The sequence below is a fragment of the Jaculus jaculus genome, chromosome 2 (genome assembly GCF_020740685.1).
Source record: "Jaculus jaculus isolate mJacJac1 chromosome 2, mJacJac1.mat.Y.cur, whole genome shotgun sequence".
NCBI lineage: Eukaryota > Metazoa > Chordata > Mammalia > Rodentia > Dipodidae > Jaculus > Jaculus jaculus.
In genome coordinates this window covers 57,520,397-57,541,154 of record NC_059103.1, presented here as the reverse complement: position 1 = coordinate 57,541,154, position 20,758 = coordinate 57,520,397, and the positions used below count along the sequence as shown (strand labels likewise).

The 20,758-nt window shown below is 44.4% G+C and overlaps 1 protein-coding gene across 14 annotated transcripts in view; it reads left to right on the top strand.

The window, feature by feature from the left end:
* Positions 1–20,758, top strand: part of Myt1l (myelin transcription factor 1 like) — a 456,412-nt gene that overhangs the window by 141,109 nt on the left and 294,545 nt on the right. Inside the window, exon 1 of one of the 14 annotated variants that reach the window (XM_004656871.3) lies at positions 16,833–16,852. The exons of the other annotated variants lie outside the window; for them this stretch is intronic. The gene's annotated coding sequence lies outside the window, so the exon portion shown is untranslated. Of the gene's footprint in view, positions 1–16,832; positions 16,853–20,758 lie in introns of those variants that run through there. 14 annotated transcript variants of the gene reach the window in all.

Sequence of the window (20,758 nt, the reverse complement as noted above, 5' to 3'; positions counted from 1 at the left end):
TCAATTGTTCTCTATTGTTCTCTACTTTATTTTTTAAGGAGGGTCTCTCACTAAACCTAGAGCTCATGAAGTCAGCTAGATAAGCTAGCCAGCAAGTCCCAGGAATTGCCTGTCTCTGCTTCTCATGTATTGGGATTACAAGTGCTACTGCACTTTTTAAAATTTTGGTGCTGAGAATCAGAGAGTACTCATGCTTGTATGATAAACACTGTGCTGACTGAGCCATCTCCCCAGCCCCTTGCTAATCTCCAGTAGTTACATCTAGTTTGTACATTTTCTACTAAATGCACTCCCGATTCTCTCTTTACCAAACAACATGGTTTTTGTAGCGTTGTGCTCTACTTTTTGCTCTAAACTCTTACCAATATTTTTACTAAAAGCAGCTAGAAAAAACCATCCTACAAACTTAATATATACTATCTGGACATTTACTCTGACAAGTAAATTAGCTCAATACTCTTTAATTCAGTCACACTCAAATTTTCAGAACATAGACAGAAAATAGACAGATTCTTTTCCAGAATATAACATGAATGATCTTTAGCCTACTTCCTGATGGACTCCTTGTTCCCCTCTGAAACCTCATGAGTACAGTCTTTACAGCTTGTATTTCTGTTTGCATTCTCATCTTTTGTACTCCCACCAAAAGGGTGCATTACGCTCTGATTTTAAAATTCTAGGTCTTCTCTAGCCTGTTGCTCTAGTCCTACCATAAATCAGTTCTAAAGGCCCAAAGAACCACATGGCCAACTTTCTCACAGCAGTAAGTTCACTTCTCAATACCAATTTTTATATTAGTTATTTTTACAGTTCTATGACAACATATCTGAAAGAAGCAACTGAGAAAAGGTTTACTTTGGCTGATTGTTTGAGAGCATATATTCTATGTCAATGGGGAAGGCATGGTGACTTTGCTGGTGGGAGTATGAGCCATCAGCTCTGCACATCCCGATGGACCAGGAAGCAGAGAACTTGGGCCAGAATTAGAAGCAAGTATCACCTTTAGGGCCTGTGACTCACTTCTACTAGCTAGGTGATGATCCTAGAGACTTTGAAACCACCAGCTGAGAACCAAGTGTTCAAACCGATGAACAATCACACCCCTGCTCCTTCAGTTCCATACCACCTTCCCAACAGCCCTCTGGCTTCACTGAGTGACTTCCTGAGCAAAGACTGGTTTTTTAGGACTTCTGAACTCTAAGCTTCAGGTGCTGTCCATGGTGCTACCCTAGCCAGTTACCAGAGCAATCTGTAGGTTGTTAAAGTAATTTGTCAATTAATAATATGTCATGTTACCAGTTTGTTTCCCTGATAACGGTTATCATAGCCACTGCCAAACTGTGTGAGGGCGATAGAGTAAGTCACTAAGACACCAAAGAATAGACCCATAAATTGTATGGGCAATGTAAATTTGTTGTAATTAATTAACAGCAAAAGTCCAGGGATGTGAACTAGTCAGGTTCTTCCCAGAAAGGCCTAGTGAAGTGGACCAGGACAATAACCTTTACTGTCTTCCTGGTGTTTATATCAGCCACTCATGGTTTGGAAAGGAGAGGGGTTTACAGGTCAGGGACATCACACTGGACTTGCTAGCTTGCACTGTTCTTTGCATGGCCATTATTACAGGAAACCTTGTTATACAGGCAAAAGGCAGATCGTCTTCTAGATATCAATTGCTTGTTCCATTACCCATGTGCATGAGGGCATTTGTGCTCCTCCAGATGTTGGTGGACAGGAAATTTCAGCCCCAGCATGCTTTTATGCACATTTGACCTGGCAAGGATCTTAAGAATGAACAGAAGCATTTCTGAGACATGGTGTTTATGTCATTCTCTTTTCAAGATCATAGACCACAGTACACAAGAGAATATCCTCCAAGTAGGCATTCAGGTATTACTATATCCTGATATCCTGCAGCACTGAACACAGGCCCTTCTGGGGTGCAAAGGTCCCGGTCCACCTGCTCTGCTTGCCTGTTTGTGAAAGATGTTGTTGCCAAGGGTTGATATTCACTGATCCTCCTAGTCAATAACAGTGCCTCTGTTTACTTTAAAGTGTGTGTGGGTGTGTGCCTGCATGCATTGTATGTGTCCCCCACCTCGTGTATGCATGTGTGCTACTGTTGTTCAGACCATGGGATAAGGAGAAAGCACACACTGAGAAAAGAGCAGAACATTGCTATCAGTTCCAGTTTGACTCAGGACAGTGAACAGCCCTGGCTCAAATCTTCTGGGGTTCGACATGAAGCATGGAAGAGAAAGATGCCATGCGGCTATGCACATTTCAGATAGGCCCCAGCAGGTCTTGTCAGGCACAGCCCGGGGATGACAGCCCTGAACATGCAAATTGCTGCTGAGGTGACTTTGTGCCAAACGTGCTGCTTCACAGCTCCCCATGGATCTGCCAAGCCCTTCCTTGCAGATTTTTTTAATAGGAAACAACAGCAAGGAATAAGGATTTTTCTCTTTCAATCTGCCTGGCAAAGGCTGTAGCATATGTAAGTTTTATCTCCCTGAACTTGTGCCAAGGCCCACTTGCCATGATGGGCAGTGTGATCTGGGTTCAGTGCTTAAGGCTTCTGTGTAACAGGGTATAATGTTGATAGGAAAGGTAAAAGAAAGTTGAGCTCTGTCTCCCTACCCCTAAACCTTGCCCAAGAGGTAAGCTGGATCTCCAGAAGGCGGTAGGCTGGAGTGAACAGAATGGTGTGCCAAAGACCAGACATGATTTTAGAAGCCAGATGTCAGGCTAGAGAGATGGCCCAGCAGGTTAAGATCCTGTTGTACAAGTGTAAGTACCTGAATTTGAATCCCAATCCCTAGAACTCCCATAAAGGCAGATGTAGTTGCTTGTGTCTATAATCCTACTTCACCTATGATGAGATGAGAGGCAGAGACAGGAGAACTCCTGGAAGACTCAGGCCAACCAGCCTGGTGCAAAAAGTAGCTACAAATAAGAGATTCTGCCTCAAACAAGGTGGAAAGTGATAACAGATACCTGAGATTGTCCTTTGACCTCCACAGACATGCCATGATATGCATACACACTCATGCACATGAGCACACCCACAAGAAGCTAGGTGTCAATATCCTCATATCATTTGTACAGTTTACCTCTGTCATCTCAGTGATATTTGACCTCTGGAGATGTGAGTCCCATGGTGTGTTGTCTAATATAGTCTGTAGAGAAACAAACTATGTCTATTTGTAAGAGACACACTAATTGTTGACTGCCAAAACCCAAAGACTAGTTGGTATGTTAACAGTGTCGGCATGAAAACTATTTCTATGGCAACAGATATTTTCTTTAAAATTAAATGAGATAAAAACAAAGTGTCTTTGCCCTGAAATAAAGCAGGTAGAGGCGCCAGGGGAAACAATGGCATTTGGCTGCACAGAATATTCATGAAACATGTATCTCACCACTTTTCATCTGGTACCCTTGCTCATATGCTCAACACATATATCATCTGAATTTCTCGTCGGCCTGTGCTGTCAATAACAAAAATACAGAGATAATGCAAACTGCTGCTCAGTGTGAATAGCAGAGTGAAATTAGAGCAGCAACTGCTAGCCAGGTGTTCACTGCCATTCCTGTCCACCCCTGCCATGCCCCCCCCCCCCACCAAGAGCAGCAGAAAGCCTTCTGAAAGCAATAAGTATATATTATCAAATGGTTTCTGGACAAAAGTCTGGTCCATGGACATGTTAAATTTGCTTAATTACTTGGTAAAATTATGAACTGGCTCATTCGTCCTTGTACAGATGAAGCAGCACTATAAATAAAATGCCTGATGTCTGCACATGCCATGTTCCACATTAAATGACTTTCACGTACTTTATCCAATTCCACAACATGCTTTTAAAGGCTGAGATAAAACCTAAAGACAAAGCTAATAACTGTCCTGCCACTGTTAGATGGCAGTTAACTGACCCACTTGAGTACCATGTTTTGTAAAAGTGACTTAGTTCTAGGCCCCTAACAAGCAAAGCGCCACAGTTACATAAACTGACTGCCACCTCCTAGTTCTTCTGTACAGCATGTATTTTGCCAAGCTAATTGTAACTTCATCAAAATTCTATTTTGTCTAAATAGGCTTGAATGAAATCTTGGAATTTCCTCCCAAATTGTTGGAAACAAACCAAAAAGAAAAACAGTTTTTAATTTTTGGTATAAACCAATTAAATATGTTTATTCTTTCTCAATGTCTCCCAACACTTCCCAAGGCCCTGCTGCCTCACCAGGGTCCTCCCCAGCCTCACTCTCCAGGCCAGGGTGGCCATCCTCTGCTGATACCACCTCTGCCTGGACTGGAGAACTGCCACCTAAGATCCCACTGGTATGTGGGGCTGGAAGTGCCAAGCTCTTCTCCACTTAGCTTTCTGAGGGACTGACATGAAAGACAGCACACCCAGCCTCTGCGTGAGGATGGAGATTTACTTTATGACTCCAGTGAACTAAACAATAAACATAAGATTGACATTTATGTTTAGGCTAAATGTTCATTTTTCACACTTTCATGAGAAAGGGAAGGCTCGAATGGGGGATAATGCCTCCTGTCATGTGGTAAGTCACTGCCCTGTGCTCTTTCCTGTCATCTGAGGATGGAGCTGGTGGCTCCTTGGCTCCTGCCTACTTTTCTCTTCCTGCCAAACTGAGAGAGTCACACCATGAAGCTCTTGAGGGAGAGCACATGTGCTCAGCAGGTCCCTCCAAATGGAGCTGGGAATGTGGATGGATGGTCCCTAAGTGCAAACCTGCTCCAGAAGGCATGTCACTGGGTCCATGCGCTAAAATGCAAACATGTCCTCCTAGGACAGCATCCCAACTTATCAATTCCATTTTTTGTTAGAAGGTTTGTATTAGTCAGGTTCTCTAGAGGACCAGAAGTAATAGAATGAGTATGTATTACAAAGGAAACTTGTTGGATTGGCTTACAGGATAAGAGCTGACAGTCCAACCAAGGCTGTCTGCAGGTTGGAGAGTCAGAAAACCTATTAGCTGCTTAGATCACATGACTGGATGCCTCAGTAGCCCCATTCTTGCACTGATAACCTGGAGGATTCCTGGAGAACTCTTGGTATTCAGTCCATGCTGGAACACTGCTGAAGCTGGTTTCCAGTATCCACGATGGAAGGCCACGATGCAGCAACCGAGTGGATGTGCACACCAGCAAGTTGCATGGGTAGCCCGGCAGAAAGCACTAGGTTCTCCTGAAACTTCTTTATTTATATTCTACCACTAGAAGGGCTGTCCACACTAGGGCAAACGTCTTCCTCCTTCCCTCAATTCTTCCTGGAAATGCTCTCACAGACCCACCCTTAAGGGCTGTCTCTTACTTGATTCCTGATATGAATGATCAAGTTGATGATGTAATTCAACTGTCAAAAAATTTTATTGTGTATTTTAAAAATCCACTTTATTCTAAAGAGTAGAGCATTTGAAATAAAAGCTTCTTAAGCTCTACTATCCTGCCTCCCTGTCCATCGTGCAGCAGTCATTGCTGGGTGGAGTTGTTGTCCTCACCTGGTGCTATGTGGAATATCTCAAAGTTTCACTGTGGGCTGTTCAGGCCCCTGTGCGTGCCTACAGTGGCAGTCCTCCATGTGCTCTTCCTCTCCCATTTGTGATCAGATCACCACCTACCTTGCCTGGCCCTACCCCTCCCCCCATAGTTTAACTCAAGTCATCTCTAATGGGTCGGCACTATATTATACCACCTTTCCTATTGTACCTGCTACTTGTTAATTTTCAATGCTGAAGTCTACTTTAGAACATGCAATGAATTCTCTTTTCAGCCTTTGCCCCTGAAGTCCATATATTGTTACTACAAGGTCAGCATCTGGTGGTGAAGGTCCTCATAGCCTGCTTCAGGGTCATCACAGGGTGGGTGTGTGGGCAGGGAGGGGTTACCCCTCCTGGTTGTTTTCTTTCTAAGTCTGCAAATTGCTTCTCCAGCCTCAATGACATGCATTTTGATTTTCTCCTCCTTTTCTACTTCACAGAGACCTTTTTGGGTCCAGTAGCCACAAAAGCACTATTCCATTATATTGGCTTATAACTCTGAGGAAACTCTTCAGTTTTTAAGCTCAGCGCTATGGGAGCTGAGTTGAATAAAAGATGTGAGAGGATGCCGAGTAAGTGGCCTGTCCTCTTAGCATCTTCAGAGAATGGCTTCTGCTGGGTGTCTTGGAGCAGAGTGAAGGGCTTCCCCTTCTGTTTGCTTTATGCACGAATGCTGAGGGTAATCACAGCAAGCAAACCAGCCTGTCTGACTTTTTTTTTTTCCTTCAGCCAGCCCTGGAAAGCATCCCTCCCTCCCTCTCGCCTTCCTTCTCTCTCTCCTCCTTTTCCCCTTTTCTCCTCTCTCCCTCCTTCTCTCTCTTTCTCTCCTTTTCTCCCCTCTATCCTTCCTCTCTCACATCAGAACTCCAAATATAAGAAGAAGAATGAAAAGATATACCATTAAGATAATGATATGGGGAATAAGAATATCAAAAGGAGAAGATATATCCCCATTGATGGGGGTTATCCTTCCAAAAAAAAAGAAAGAAATAAAAAGGAGAAATATTGATGATGCTATGTTAAATTTCAAATTAAATTAGTGTTACCATGTTCCATGATGTGATTTCTAAGAGAATTTTAATTTTGTCAAAACTGTCAGTATTCTGGACTGTTTTGGAGAGGATGCTAATGTAACCTCCAAGCCATCCTGTGCAAGGGCAGTATTGGCTTATCCTATTCCAAATCACCCAATTTACTACAGCATATAAGAAGTTACAGTATAATTTATTGATTTACTTATTACTGAATGTAATAGCTGCCTTCTCCTTGCTAGTACAAAATATCTGGCCAGAAGCAGCTTATTGAAGAAATGGTTTTATTTCTGGCTTACAGTTTTCCAGGGGGAGTTTCACGATGGCAGGAAAATCATGGTAAGATGAAGCATTATCTTACCAGCAGCAAGGGAGGATGTAGAGAGAGTGAGCTCAGTGTACAAGTGATTCTGGCTATAACACCCCGACATCCACCTCCCATGACACTCCTCCTCCAGCAAGGCTTCACCTCCCGAAGCTGAGGATTAAGTATGAGGATTCATTACAAACACATGAGATTATGGGAGACAATTTATACCACCACCAACTGACATTAGTAATGACTGTCTTTACTGAGTTTGAAAATACAATGAAATCTAAGACTAACATGTTTTCAGCATGTATGAAGATCGGCAATGCTGAAGGGATGATCATGGCCTCAATGCATGCCCAAAACTACATGCAAAGACACCCAGTCTGCTCTTCTGTCCGCTGGTCCTCCAGGATCTCTCCTGAGGCGGCTATGAGGCTGTACTTCTGCTCCTTCCCCTATCTCCTTAGGTCCCATTTTCACAATGACCCATCCCACACATAAAGGGGTACTAGATAGCAAGTCAGAGGGGAAAGTGAAATGGAGGAGGAAATGCCCACTCTTGTCAGACCCTGGGATATAAATCTGGCTTCTTCTTAGACATTGAGTATGATAAGGATGGATGAAGGTGGACTGGGCCTCAGTTGCCCAGATGAGAGTTGAGACACTGGAAAGCCAAGGCACAGAGATGTGGAAAACAGAGGGATTCCAGCAGTGGGGATATGCTTGGGCAGAACAGTCGAGGCTCAGCCATGATGTAACAACACAAGCTCTCTTGATTCCCCATGTTTATCTCTCCCCACACAATGCAGACAGCATGAAAACTTGTAGCACCATCAGGGAAGGTGCTATGGGCTAGTCACCATATCTTCTGTCCTCCAGTCCATTGGCAGACCAAGAAGTAAATGTGAGGTGGTAAATCCGACCACATCCATGGAAGATGGGCTAGAGTTGAAACACTGTCTTAGTCACACAGGCTGAGGCAACTTGGTCAGTGTCTCACTTTCCTCAACTGTGCCTGTCTCATCACTGACAGTGTTCTGGGGTGCTTCACACCATTCAAGCAAGTAGCAAAACCAGCTCATGTCTCCTTAAGACTTCGAGTTGATATCTACAGCAGAAGGTACTGGACTCATTGCTCTTGCCCATGCTAGTGTTCACCAGCATTTCTAAGGGTTACAGCCCATGACATTTGGAAGTGTTTGAGCTGTCTCTGTTCAAGAAGGTAACTGGGGGTAGGAAGATGGTGTAGTACTTAAAAGTACATGCCTTGCACGTCAGACCACCAGAGTTCAGATTTCCAAAACTACATAAAGCCAGACACAAGTAACACATGCACATGTCATCCCAGCATGCCTATTATCATGGGACACCGAGGCAGATATATCCCAAAGTACATGGCCAGCTCGTCTGGCATTATGAGCTACAGAAAACAGAAAACAGAAGGGACTTTGTCTCAAACAAACCAAAAAGCAAAGCTTGATACCCCTAGGTAGTCCTTTGACTTCCACATTCACATACACATACACATGCGCACACACACACACACACACACACAATTGGGGGAGGGAGGAACAAAGGTATAAGGGAGAGAAAAAAAAAAGAGTGGAGGCATGGAGGGAAGAAAGTAAGGAAGGCAAGAAAGACCATTTACAATGAGAACTTTAAGAGTGGTGTGCTCTATCAGGCTTCCCACCTCGTGTTCACCTTCACCAGAACATGAATCCATGCATGTAAGTGAAGCTTACAGCTGCCTGACAGAAAGCTCACTTGACCAAGGATGGGGAAAGGCTGTTCAGCCAGTCTGAACAACAGGTACACACATTGCCTTGTTCTTTCGTTCTTTTTTTTTTTTTTTTGCCTGATTCTTTTTTTTTTTTTATTTTATTAGTTTTGTATTAAGCAAATACAGGGAGTTTGGTACCTTTATTAGGCTCATCCGTTACCTACCCCCTCCCCTTGGCCCCTCCTTGTTGAGGTATATGGGTTGTGCGTTGTGGAGTTAGCCTACACTTATTGGTACGATAAATGTCTCTGCATATCATGACCCAACATGTGGCTCTGACCTTCTTTCCACCCTCTCCTCCGCAAAATTTCCCTGAACCGTGTTGGGTTCATTTTTGGTCTGTTTCAGTGATGAGGTGTTGGGGGCCTCTGAGGCTCTGGCTCTCTGATTTGGTAGGAGTTGATTTTTCTCTGTGTTGGTCTCCTTCCCTCTTGTGATGGTATCCGGTTCATCAGGAAAACTACACCCTTGCTTGTTTCTCCAATTTTCCTAAGTTTCAGCTGGGGCCCTTTTGAGGTATGATGGGGTGGGCTTTCTCCTTAGTATCTGCATCTATCTGAAAAATAGAAGCAGATTCTCCAACAGAGAGTAAGTTAGAACCAAGGCAAATGAGATAACCCTTAATTTTTTTATAGAGAGTTTAGTAGGTGTAGGCTCTCTTGTAGCCAATGATTGATGGTAGCTTAATATTGGAGAGTGGGCTTATGTTTGGATATGGTTCTGACTTGTTTCCCTGCTCCAGCTATGGTTCCCATACCACTGAAGGGATCAGTTAGCCAAATCAAGAGCAGTTGGTTTCCCACCATGGCTGTGTGCCACTATTGCACTTGTGTGGGCATCACAACAGGTTATTTGCTGCTAAGTAGGTTAGACCATGAGTTGGTTGGACAGATATTGGTCATTTCCCCCAGTCGCCCATGTAGCACCTTCTGGCACTAGACATATTGACTGTCTGGGGGCTTACTCTCTTCCAGTTTCCAGCCATGTCATTCCATTTTACATGTCAACTGCATATGGTGTCTTTAGCAGTAGGGTCTTACCAATAACCTTTGGCATGTCATCAAGTACTCTGACAGAAATCTGTCATTCTTTTAGGAAACCTTGTAGGTCTCTCTGATCAAAAGCTCAGGGGAGGGCATTGAAGGGGTGGGAAACACTAATCTAGACCCAAACGGTAATGGTGCCATAAAATTCTACTTCCTAAAAGGCAGACCAAATGGCTGAACCTTCACCAGGCCCTTACAGGAAACACCTGAACCACAAGACACTGGAAAGGGTAGGATGGGTAGGATCAAGTCTAACCTAAATCTTCTGCATCTTCCCTCTTTCCCTCTCTCTTTTGTCTGTCTAACTCTTGTATATTATTTATCTTTTTCCTCATTTTCTTAGAGGGCACTGACCTGTAACTCCCAGTACCAGCTTGGGGCTACCATCCACTGCGTTGTTCTTGAAGGATATCATGGTTTAGTAATCTGGGACACCGCAGACATCTTCACCGTCTGGCATCACAAACTGCATTCACTCATTAACAGCTTTAAAACTTGTGCTGAGAAAAAACCAGTTTGGCATGACCCACAGTGTTTTCAACCTTACTGTCACCTAGAACTTTTTCCTGTGAGTCATTTATGAATACCCAGTGCTCTGCAGCAAGTGGAAGAAGAAGCAATGAGCTAGAGACAGTCCTAATCTCTACCTCCAGGCCCTTGCCCTCCCACCCTCATCTCCTCTCTGGGGTCTGATCTTGGACGAATCTGCTATGGCCACACCTCTTCTGGCTAGCTAACCAGAAAAAACCTCAGCAGTAGATGTCAGCTGTACTCTTAAGCAAACCACCTGTTACTGAGGAGCCCCCGGAGGGCCAGGAACAATCCTGGTCACAGATAACCACTCACTGTCGTTAGTGGCTTCTCTGGGTGACTCTTAAACCTGCATGCAGACTCAGCTGGAGACGGAAACTGAGAAAGCAAATGGCAACTTGTATTAAAAATTCAAAATTGGAAATCCTGGTAACTGGGAGACATAGGACCAGATGGACCTGTGTCTCAGAGTGACAGTGAGCTGCTGTCTGGTGCAGGGACTCCCAGGTGGACGAATTGCGTGCCATGGGCCCCAGCTGTCCTCGTCTAGGACGCAGACACCCTGCCTTCCTGTGCCGTTGGCTGCCGCCTCAGCCCTCACAAGCAGGCTGGCAGCTTGTCAGCACACTGCTACCCTCTGAGCCGCTTGCTGTTCCAGATCCGTAGGTAGAGAGGTCTCAGAACCCTTTGGAGTCACCATGAAGGCCAAAGGTTGGAATTTCAGAGACAGAATATATGACAAGCCTGAGCAGAGAATTCACTTCAGGTTCCCATGATGCTTTCACCTTTCCAATTCCACAAGGACAAGCCACAGTTGAAACACAGTCGGGGTGGCCTATTATAGACCCAACCTCCCACACCCTATGAGTCCTCTCTCCCTCTTCACTGCCCCCGCTCTAGTCTCTCTGTAGGAATGTGTGCAGGGCCTAGAGGACGTGCCTGTACTGTGCAAGATACTGACCGTGTGTGAGCACGTATTCTGTCCCTCACAGTAGCTTATCCGCTAACTCATCCTGGCCCTTCCAGGTTTTTTGTTTGACGCCAGCTCTCAGATGCAGACTAGAGAACATCCGAGCTGAAAGGGCCGTCTGATTGTGGCATTCATCATCACTGCAAATTAGCTTTGCATTAAGAGGAATTGGTCGTGGAATGCTGGTCTCCAAAATGCTTGTTTGAGGGGGTTGCAAAGCGCCGGGGTCTCTTCAAGCCTGCTAGCAGCTGGAGCTCAGCTGCAGCTCTGGGTGGCTTTGAATGCTAATCACTGCAGCAGCCCAGTTGTCACTGAGCCTTAGTTCTGAAAAATGCCATGTGAAGTCGTCACGAAGCAGAAATGATTTCAGATGAGACACTGAAAACATTGCAGAGCTCTTTCCTTCTCTTCTACATAGGCAACTGACAAAGGGTGGGTAGCTGCAGAGGACGCTCAAGGTCACAGCAGGCCACACCCAGACCTGAGGGTAGCAGTACCAAAGGAAAGGCATTTCTAAGTGGTCTGTGTAGCAGACTCTGTGTTTAAATGAGGCCCTCAGTCCATGATTAACCTACAGACTGCTACAACAAGCATATTAGGAGCAAGCATGGAAACAATGAGGAAATGCTCACTGTGGAAATGTGCTCATGCTTCCTGGAAAGCCTCTTTTCTTCTTGAGTCCTTGCAATAGCTCCCAAGCAAGTAGGATTTCTTGTGGCTACAAGAGACAACCTTGTGGTATTTTTGTATATACCATCGAGTAGCTGAGAAGCAGGTAAAAACGCCAGGCATAGGATGGATGGCATGTTCTCTCCAATCTCCTGTTACTATTGTTAGCAGCACCACTCTGCCCAATAGCAGCATTTGTGTGCCCATGGGAGAGGACAGATATTACATCCCAACGCCACCACTTAGACATGCCTTTTTCCTGAATTTTTAGGGTCAAAAGACACATTCACCTCTTAACCAAATTATGTAACTCTTTATAAAATCCCTTTGAGAAAACATAAAGCACAATCATAACTTGCTCATGTAGTAAGAGGCACATATCTCTCTGTGACCTGTGCGGTGATCATTAGAGCCAATCTTAGGTGCTGCCATGTCCTTAAACAGTGGTGACAGGAGCCTCTTCTGCCAAGATAGGAAAACACATGCATAGATATTCTAGATGTTGCATGGGACCAGTGTATATCATCCTGGCTCCTTACTTCCAAAACAGAAAAGGTAGGATTCACCTAGATGTCAGCTTTTTAAATGATCATTGTACAAAATTCTTGAGCAGCATCCTCTGCCTGTTTGAGCTGTAAAGTGACATTCAGATATCAAAAGTTTACATTAAGTTCCAAACAGTTATAATAGACTAACAACATTATTTTCAGCACTTTATTTGTTTATTTATTTGAGAGGGAGAGACTGAGAGAGTAAGCAAGAAAGAGCGAGAGAGAGAAGGAGAGAAAATGGGTGCACTGGAATTTCTAGCTACTGCAAACAAATTCCAGACACAGGTTCCTCCTTGTACATTTGGCTTATGTGGATACTGAGGAATGGAACCTGGGTCCTTAGGCTTCGAAGGCAAGTGCCTTAACTGCTAAGCCATCTCTCCAGCCCTAACACTTTATGTTATGTATTTACTTTTTGCATGTGTGCATGTGCATTATGTGTGGTGTGGTAGTGTATCATGCATTCGCATTGTGTACAGGTGCATGCATCCCATGCATACACACACACACACACACACACACAGTTTGGAGGTCAGAGGAAAACACTGAGTATCCTCTGATATCACTCATGTGCATGTTTCTTTGAGGTAGAGTTTCTCACTGAACCTAGCTGCAGTTTCCAATCAGACTAGCAGACTAGACAGCCCCTGTGAGTCTTCAGTCTCCACCCTCTGCAGGACTTTGGCTGCAGGCATACATGGCCATGCCCAGCTCTTTGAGTGCTAGGCAGCCAAATTTAGGATAAATCAGGTCCACTCAAGCCTTCACGCTTGCATAGCAAGTGCTCTTACCAACTGAATCACTCCCACAACCCTATTTTCTTTCAAATATTTTTATTTATATTTTTGTGACACACAGAGAGAATTGGTGAGGCAGGGCCTCTTACTATTGCATATAATCTCCAGACATATGCATCATTTTGTGCATCTGCCTTTACATGGGTAATGGGAAATTGAATCTGAGCCAAAAGACTTTGTAAGCAAGTCCCTTTAACTGCTAAGCCATCTCCCCAGTCCCCCCTTTTTTTTAATCTCCAAGGTACTCTGTTATTTGTCTGCTTTTTCAGTCTCCTCTCTCTCTCTCTCTCTCTCTCTCTCTCTCTCTCTCTCTCTCTCTCTCTCTGTGTGTGTGTGTGTGTGTGTGTGTGTGTGTCTATGTGTGTTTCTCTTCTGCTAAGAACTAAAGATTTCTTCCCTTATTACCATATTCTTCCATTTTGTTCCACCAAGGGTATCATGGTGCATCAGTTTCCAGAAGAAGGTTATGAAGACAGAGCTAGGTTAATCATGCATCTTTTATCTACAGTATTGCTCAGGTCTGGGTCTCAGATGCAGAAGGGTGTGGAGTTGAGAAGGGCAGCTCTGAAATAGCCAGCTGGACATACATCATCTGTTCCTTTGATTTCCAGGATCCCATCTGGCTACTGGTTATTTAGTTTTATTTATGCATAATAATCTTCGCCAAAGCCCTTTATATGGCACCTATTCTAGCTATGAGACCACAACCTCAGAGTTTCATGCATGCTGATTGCCAGCAGGGAAGTGGAGAGGTTTCTAGTGTCCAACACTTCTGGAAGATTTCTTTCAGGTTCTACCCTTGTAAAACAAACACAGTTTTTACAAAGGCAGATATTAAGAAAATGAGTCTTCATGATCAAGGGCCTTTTTCCATCCAGTCCATCTTCTTACTTTTTCCATTGGAATAATTTATTTATCCAGGAATAATTATCTAACTAAAGGTGTCATCCATTGCAATATTCCTCAATTTGCATGGTAAAAGAAACATGGTGCGGTACTGAAGTTACAAAGATTATTTTACATCTTGTTAGCTGTAGCAGCAAGATGCCGGCTAACTTGTGAAGGTCATTAAAAATTAAATTTTTAAAGTGCATCGTAAATTCCCTAGATCCTTTGGTCCTGGAGAAAATACTGCACTAAATACAAGCATATGCACACAGGACATTTCCAACTTCTGAGCAGGTGGCATTCTAAAAGTCAGGTGTGTGGGGATCAAAATGAATTTTCCTTTACAGACAGAAGCTAAGCTGTCTTCAGACTCCCATGCCAGCCTGTGAAGATCATTTTCCATTCTACCTACAAGTGATGCACCACAGAAAAGTGGTTCAGGCGTCCTGTTTTCATTCTCTAATATCACTATTCACTCATGTATTTCTAGTTAACTGCTGACTGCAGAGTTGCTTACCTGGCAACTATGAATCGTTGACAAATAAGTCAATTATCATGTAGCTGCTATAGAGGAAGACCTTCTGCCTAGTCACACAGGTTGGCAAGCTGGCTTCTGCCAACAAGTGAGATTGGGAGACCATGATGCCAGCTGATTAAACCTGTCCACATCTTCTCTTCCCTTGAGATTGTCCTGCTATGGGAGTGACTGGAGTAGGCTGAGGGCAGCCTCTATACAAGAGTTCATATGCTGACACCCAGTGGAACAGAGCTCTTGCTGTGTGGTGATGTGGGTTTAAGTCAGCTGCCCACTAAGGGTAGAGCTGAGTGAGCATTTCACACATGTGCATGTATGAGAGACAGATGTGGAGAAGGAGGTGTGCTTTCCTAGGCAACTGGGGTGTCTGTAATTCTGGTTCAGTACTCTGCAGAGCTGGAAAGCTAGACAAGTTACTGTTACCTGAGAAAAAGCACTCTGATGACCATGTGCATTATTGACTGTGTACATGAGACACACAAGGAATGCAGGACTGTGGGAAGATGTCACATGTTAAGATGATGTGTCCAATTCCAGAGCTAGGAGCTGCAGACAGAAAGATCCCTGGGGCTCACTGGCTAGCTAGTCTGGCTGCATCAGTGGGCAGGAGACCCTGTCTCAGAGAATAGGGAGGAGAGCAATACAGGGAGAGAGACACCCAGCCTTACTTCTGGCTTCCACACACATATACATAGGCATACCCACACACACATGTGTACCAAGCATATACAAGTACACACACAGTACTTAAAAAAAATAAAAGAATCAGCATAATTTATTTCTACTGTGGGAAACCCGTTCATAGCTTAGTTTATGAGACATTTTGTGCTGTACTTTTTTTTTTTTTAATTTATTTGAGAGCGACAGACACAGAGAGAAAGACAGATAGAGGGAGAGAGAGAGAATGGGCGCGCCAGGGCTTCCAGCCTCTGCAAATGAACTCCAGATGCGTGCGCCCCCTTGTGCATCTGGCTAACGTGGGACCTGGGGAACCGAGCCTCGAACCGGGGTCCTTAGGCTTCACAGGCAAGCACTTAACTGCCAAGCCTTCTCTCCAGCCCTGTGCTGTACTTTTTAATTTATACTACATGATACAAGTTTTGACTGTTGCTGAAGCCCTGCTCTGAAATGCTAACCTTAAAACAGAATAAAGAAAAGTAAAATAAACCAGCAGCCTGGCAGAAGTTAGGTGCATTTTTCATTTTTGAGACTATGAGTGACTTTAATAAAAATTCACTGTTGGCTTGCTTGAGATAGACTGAAAGCCTCACACAAACTAAACAAGTGCTCTGCCACTGGGCTACTTCCCTAGCCCCAGAAATATTTTTTTCTCAAAATAATGTCATTTTCCAAAAAGATGAAAGGCTGAGCAGCATTTACTGTTATCTTTACCCTACTCTGTCTTTCATCAGACATTAGAAATAAGATCTCTTTTGTGCCAGTGTGGGTCTTTCCCCGGCTCTGCCCGTGCATCTGCTTATGCTTCATAGACTACCATGTGATAACGAAGGGGGCATTTCAGTGCTAAAACTGGATCTCCAGTGGACCATGATAGTCAGTCAAGACACTGTCAGAGAAGAAGGGGCCCCTGTGCCCTGCACACCCTGGTGGGGAGTCTTCCAGAACCCTTCACCTCTGGGAAGACTAGCTGCTCTGCTGTGTAGACCCCACAGCTATGAAGCATGGTAACCCCACCAAACCATAAGCTCCTTACTCACAGAGGGACGTGGCTCCTTTGCCTCTTCCTGGGCAAGTCTCCATGTGGTAACAAGCTGTATCTGTTCTGACCAGCTGGCCTGAAGAGGATGCCCTGATGCCTAGTGAGCCACCCATAGTGTGAAGGATGAATGCCTGATTTCTTTGGCTTCTGAAGAACATCTAACCAGCAGAAATTACATGGATTTACTGAAATTGAAGGTTTCATAATCAAAAATGAATAGAGAAAGAGCATATATTGATTTTAAACCAACAAAGAAATTAGGTTATACGGGGGCTGGGACTCATGATTGACTGGCTCTGTCCTCTTGGGAGGGGGAGGGAAGACTGATCCTCATCTCTCTATCTCTCAGCAATTGCTTCTGAGAGCTGGGAAATGCATTTACCTGTCAACAAGATTCTCAGCCCAGGCTTGAAGAATTGAGCCGTTTCCTGGACATCAGATGCGATGTTATTGGTAAGGAGTGGACGAATTTAAAGGTAACACCTTGAATCCACAAAGGCACCTGCATGCAGAGCAGTTTCCTGAGGAGCTTAAGGACACAAAGAGGTCAAGGGGTCATATACCTCTCTGAAAGGCACACACTACTTCCTTTGCTCATTGACGTCTTCCAACAGAACCAAGGGTGGAGGAGCCATAAAAGGGGAGATGAGGAATTAGCAAGCTCACTCAGTGGGTTAAGAGCATGCCACATAATAATGATGAGCTGAATTGAGATTACCCAGAACCCCACATAAAGCTGCACCAAGAAATTCCATGATTCCCCATGCTCCTATGGCAGGCAGGCAGAGACAAGAGAACCTACAGAATTTCTTGGTCCAGCTAGCCTGGAAAATGGGGTGCTGAACCCTGAGAGACCCTGCCTCAAACAAGGTGGAAGGCAAGGATCAATATCTGAGGCTGTCTTCTGACCTCCAAACATGCATCATGGCTGAAGCCTACTCATACACACACACACATTACACATACATACAGAGACTTTAAAAAGTAAAGAATAGAGAAATGGTCAGCAGTTAACACCACTTTCTGTGCAAGCATGAGGGCCTGAGGAGGCCAAAGAGAACACATGACACTGATCCCCAGGACCCACGCAAATAGCTAGGCTTAATCATGCACATCTGTAACCCCAGGCCTGTGGGGAGCAGAAACTCAAGACAAAACACAGTATTTTAAAAAAGGCAACTCTGAGATCATTAAAAGATTCCAACTTAAGTAAGAATGGGTGAAGGGGGCTGGTAAGATACTTAGTGGTTAAGGCTCTTGCCTGTAAAGCTGAAGGACCCAGTTTCAATTCTCCAGAACCCATGTGAGCCAGATGCACATGGTAATACATGCTAGAGGCCTTGGCACACTCATTCATTTCCTCCCCCTCTGGTAAATAAATACATAAAAAGATTTTTTTTAAAGAATGGACAGAAAATTTATGAAGCAGGATACATGACATTCTATTCCAGCCACTACAGGCAGACTGCATGTGTACATATGTGTACACACACACACACACACACACACACACACACACACACATGCTAAACATAAATTAAATTTAAACAACAGGAGGGGAGACAGGACCAGAAGTGCATCCAATGCAGGGTTCAACCCCTACAGCTGAGAAGGGGCCATGCAGCTGACTGATGGCTGAAAGGACACACTGCTCTTTCTATTGTCATGTTGCCACCTGTCCTCTCTCCACTTATCAGCAATGACAGGCCATCATACTATATGTGTGATCGGGGTTCATCCAGAGAACAAAATACCAAGCATGCTTCTCTTCCCTCCCCTCTCTTCATACCATTCACCCTTTCTTCCTTCAACACTGCCTTTAGTCACCACACACATGGTCCATCCTCTGGAGTAAACAGTAACACAACTTGGGTGTCTTGCCCTGATGTGGTCAAACAACTACCTATTCACAAATGCCATGCAGTCCAGGGCCTGCTGTCCATCTAGCATGCTGGGACTTTGTAGGGGCTGCCGGGAGCAGAGCAATCCAGGACCAAAGCTTGGAGAGAAGGCAACTTTCAGGAGGTGCCACACATTTGTGGCAGCTCTGGCCTGGGCTGACCAGACAGAGGGATGAGAGGAAGAGATGTGCCTGCAAGTTTGCATTAGAAAATCCACTGTCTGCTAAGGACAAAGAGAGATGGGTCTTAGTTTTCTAATGCTGCCAGTAAAAATGTCACTGGTGGGCAATCATTTCTCACAGCCCTGGAGGTCAGATTTGGGGCCTGGGGAGGGCCCATTTACTGCTTTCTTGCTGTGTCCACACATGGCAGAGAGAGAATTATGGTATCTTCCTTGTTTTATGAGGGCCTTGATCCTATCAAGAGGCCTCATGACCTCACCTGACCCCAATCACCTTCCATACCATTATGTAGCAGGCTGGTGGATTGTTGAAGGACGCCCATGGCAGCACAGCGTGATTTTAAGAATGAATGAGCATGCTCATGTTTGCTGCTCTTTTTTTTTTTTTTTTTCTTTTGAGATACTCAATGCCTGGTGCCCTCCAAGTGCTCCACCTTTTCTTTTATTGTTTTTTTCTAGGGGGCGGGGGTTGAAGTGGGGTTCACTCTAGCCTAAACTGACCTAGAATTCACTGTGTATTCTCCGTGTGGCCTCAAACTCATGGTGATTTTTCTACCTCTGCCTCCTAAGTGCTGGGATTGAAGGCATGTGCCACCACACCTGACTCTGCTTTCATTTTAGATAGGGTTTTACTATGTTGCCCAAGCTGGCCTTCAACTCATCGGTAGCCCTGGTTAGCCTTGAACTTGCCAATCATATGACTCAGGCCTTAAAGACTAAGCCACTAAGGCCCAACCAAACATCGTGTTTTTTTTTTTTAATTTTTATTTTCTTCTTTATATTGGGGACTTGACTTGCCCTAGGGGACAATTGTTTTTTTTAGGAAATGGTGGTAAGTCTCAAATATCCAGCTATTTGGAATTAATAAAGTCTAGTAACTGCAACTCAGTGAGGGAAGCAAGTGGTAATTCCTGCAGAAAGCAGAAACTTCCTTTTGTAGACAAGATAAAAAAAAATGGTGTATGGATGGATGTATGTACTGCTCGTGTGCACAGGTGCCCTTGTGTGTGCATGAAGAGAGTACAGGACAGCCTCAGGTGTCATTCCTCAGTTGCCATTCACATTTTCTTGAGACAGGAGCTCTTGTTGACCTGGATGAAGTAGCTCATCAATTAGGCTATTATCTGTCAAGTGAGCCCTCGGGCTCCTCCTTGTCTCCACCTCCCCAGTGCCAGGATTACAGGCCCATGCCACCCCGCCCAGCTTTGTTATGTGGGCTCTGGGGATTAAATTTAGGTCCCCATGATGCAAGACAAGTAATTCACCATCTGAGCCATTTTCTAAGCCCTGAGCTAAAGTACAAAATGTAGAAACGTTATTCTTATGCCCTTTTATTATTCTGTCCTGGGCATTTGTCCTCTGTTTGTACATCTAGGACACTTGTGTGTGCCACTAAGAAGCATGCATAGTGGACCGTGAGGAAAAGGGTAGGGGCATCACAGAGCCAACCTCTCATCCAGGCTGGCCTAAATGAGGTGTGCCTATCCTCCAGGATGTCTTCTAGCATTGTCCTGAATAAGGCTGGTACCAAGTGGCTACCTGAAAGCTTGATGCACACTGTGGTTTTCAGGGGAACTGAAAAACTTAATCAGTGTTGGTTTTGTTTTAAAATTAAACACACATGATGCTGTGAAGTGAAAGGCTTGCTTTTCATTAGTTTTCATTAATTAATATAGAAATCTATAGGTTTCATTTTGAGAAGTGCATAGATATTTTCCTTGTATTGAATCTTTCGCTCTCTTCCCTTCCCTCAACTTTCTGCCCTCCTCCTGCTGGTCCACTCCCCTCAACTAGCTCCCCTGCTGCTTTCATAGTACATGTATTCTGTTACCTTCTGCTTTAAAACAGGGCTTCTTGTCACTGCAAATGAACTCCACATTCATGTACCACTTTGTGCACCTGGTATTATGTGAGCACTGGGGTTTTGAACCTGAGCCATACTACTAAGCCATTTCTCCAGCCCCCGTTACTATCTCACAAAGAAAAATGACTTGGGATTTAAAACAAAAAATATAAAGATTATTAGGATAATTCCATTGCTTTATCTGAAGCTATCTTTTTTTTTTTTTTTTCCTTTGAGGCAAGCTCAACAAATTGGCCTTTCTATGTGTGTGAGAGAGAGAGGGAGAGAGAGGGAATTGGTACACCAGGGCCTCCAGCCACTGCAATTGAACTCCAGCCATGTGTGCCATCTTGTGCACATGTGTGACCTTCTGCACTTGCATCATCTTGTGCGTCTGGCTTAGGTGGGACCTGCAGAGTCAAACATAGGTCCTT